This window comes from Bos mutus, chromosome 12 (assembly GCF_027580195.1).
Source record: "Bos mutus isolate GX-2022 chromosome 12, NWIPB_WYAK_1.1, whole genome shotgun sequence".
Taxonomy (NCBI): Eukaryota; Metazoa; Chordata; class Mammalia; order Artiodactyla; family Bovidae; genus Bos; species Bos mutus.
In genome coordinates, this window is record NC_091628.1 from 38,386,940 (window position 1) to 38,389,976 (window position 3,037).

The 3,037-nt window shown below is 41.1% G+C and overlaps 1 pseudogene; it reads left to right on the top strand.

Moving 5' to 3' along the window:
* Positions 1–230: 230 nt before the first annotated feature.
* Positions 231–2,814, top strand: LOC102283361 (heterogeneous nuclear ribonucleoprotein K pseudogene; annotated as a pseudogene).
* The last annotated feature ends 223 nt before the right edge of the window (positions 2,815–3,037 follow it).

A 3,037-nucleotide genomic window follows, 5' to 3' on the forward strand; every position in this document is an offset into this window, starting at 1 on the left:
TGATGTCTCTGTTTTTTTAATAAACTGTCTAGGTTTATCATAGTTATTCTTACAAGGAGCAAGCATCTTTTAATTTTGTGACTGCAGTCACCATCCACATCGATTTTCGAGCCCGAGAAAATGAAATCTGACACTGTTTCCACATTTCCACCATCTATTTGCTATGATGTGATGGGACTGGACACCATGATCTTCATTTTTTGAATGTTAAGAGCATTAGAATAATTATAATGTCAACAGGAAAAAACTTGCAAGGTAAGTCTGGCTATAATTTCCAACAAGGTAGAACTTTCTTAAAAGGAGTTATCTCAAATGAATAAAGAAATCTTTGGATGGCTATCTATAATGGAATAAATAAAATGGACATTTATGTGATTAAAACAAAATTTGATATTACTACACTACTTCAGGTTAAATAGGCCAAAAGGGAACAGCTACTGGTACCCTGTGTTAAAAGCCAAGCAAGTCTTTCAATTTACCCATTTTAAAATATATGTTTAAAGGGGCTAGAAAATTTTACACTGAGATATCTGGCAAGCAATGATTTGGTATAATAGTTAGGCCAAAGGGCCTGGCCTCCTTGGCTCAATGCCATTCTTGGGATCCCAGAGCTTTTTATTTAAAAGTAGATAAAATGGACAGGGAACAGCAACAGAAACAACATCAAAAATTTTCTAAAGCTCCTCCTCTAAGAAAAAAGCATGTTGCTGCTACTGCTAAGTCACTTCAGTCATGTCCAACTCTGTGCAACTCCATAGATGGCAGCCCACCAGGCTCTGCCATCCTTGGGATTCTCCAGGCAAGAACACTGGAGTGGGTTGCCATTTCCTTCTCCAATGCATGAAAGTGAAAAGTGAAAGGGAAGTCACTCAGTTGTGTCTGACTCTTCATGACCCCATGGACTGAAGCCTACCAGGCTCCTCTGGCCATGGGATTTTCCAGGCAAGAGTACTGGAGTGGGTTGCCATTGCCTTCTCCAAAAGCATGTTGATCAGATCCTAAAGAAAGCTAAAGTTAAAGGTATAAAAATCAATAGAATTTAGATGAAAGTATACAAAATTGGTATATTTAAATGCACTTCTATAAGATAATTGCATCTCTTGTTTAATTATATTGTAGGATAGACATGTTTCATTGGGGAATAATTCCCCAGTGTGCTATCATAAGACAAGGCATATAGATTGCCACGAAGAGAATATTAACTGAACACACTAAACAGTAGAGTTATCTGGGCTATATAAAGTAAATAAAAACTAAAAACTATGTTCTCTGTCTCTCTGTGACTGGCTGAGGAAGCACTGTAGCACAGGGATGGTAGCCTTGCAGGGCTACTACAGCACTAGGGTGTCAGTTGGTCCTGCCCAGAACACTTCAGTTCTTCCCTGGAAAGATATATTTAATAACTGATTGGTGTGTCCCCTGAATACAAGAAAATGGAAAATGAACAGAGGAAACCTTTACCAAAACCAGTGTCAAATTTGGTAAATGCCCTGCTGAAGATATGGAAGAGGAACAAGCTTTTAAAAGATTTAGAAATACTGATGAGATGGTTGAATTATGCATTCTGCTTCAAAGCAAGAATGCTGGGGCAGTGATAGGAAAAGGAGGCAAGAATATTAAGGCTCTCCGTACAGACTACAATTGCCAGTGTTTCAGTCCTAGACAGCAGTGACTCCCAGCGCATATTCAGCATCAGTGCTGATATTGAAATGATTGGAGAATTTCTGAAGAAAATCATCCCTACCTTGGAAGACGGCCTGCAATTGCCATCACCCACCACAACCAGCCAGCTCCCACTTGAATCTGATGTTGTGGAATGCTTACATTGCCGACACTATAAAGGAAGCGACTTTGACTGTGATATGAGACTATTGATTCATCAGAGCACAGCAGGAGGAATTATTGGAGTCAAAGGTGCTAAAATCAAAGAACTTTGAGAGAACACTCAGACAACAGTCAAGCTTTTCCAGGAATGTTGTCCTCAATCTACTGACACAGTCGTTTTTATCGGGGGAAAACCTGATAGGTTTAGAGAGTTCATAAAGATCATCCTTGATCTTATATCTGAGTCTCCCACTAAAGGACACGCTCAACCTCATGATCCCAATTTTTATGATGAAATCTATAATTATGGTGGTTTTACAATGATGTTTGATGACCACCGTGAACGTCCTGTGGGAATCCCCATTCAGGGAAGAGGTGGCTTTGACGGACTGCTACCTGGTTTGGGTGGGGGGTCCCATGCCTCCTTCCAGAAGAGATTATGATGATATGAGACCTTGTCAAGGACCTTTTTCACCTCCTCCTGGACGAGTTGGCTGGGGTGGAAGTAGAGTTCGGAATTTTCCTCTTCCACCACCACCACCACCTAGAGGAGGAGATTTAATGGCCTATTATAGAAGAGGAAGACCTGGACACCGTTACCATGGCATGATTGGTTTCAGTGCTGATGAACCTGGGACTCTGCAACAGACACATGGAGCCTCTCAGAGTGGCAGATGGCTTCTAAACCACAGGGTGGCTCTGGATATGATTATTCCTATGCAGGGGGTCATGCCTCATACGGTGATCTTGGTGGACCTATTATTACAACACAAGTAACTATTCTCAAAAATTTGGCTGGATCTTATGGGCAAAGGTGGTAAGTGGATTAAACAAATCAGTCATGAGTCAAAAGCTTCCATCATAATTGAGGAGCCTTTAGAAGGATCCAAAGATCAGATCATTACCATTACAGGAACATAGGACCAGATATAAAATGTACAGTATTTGCTGCAAATCAGTGTGAAGCAATATTCTGGAAAGTTTTTCTAAGACTAGTGAAGAACTGATGGAGAGGGAAATGGCAACCCACTCCAGTACTCTTACCTAGAGAATCCTACGGACAGAGGAGCCTTGGTGGGCTGCCGTCTATGGGGTCACACAGAGTCAGACAGACTGAAGCAACTTAGCAGCAGCAGCAGCAGCAGTGAAGAACTGAAGGAGTCCTGCATCTTTTTTTGTTGTTTGCTTGATCTGCTTCTGTTTAAAAAGCCAA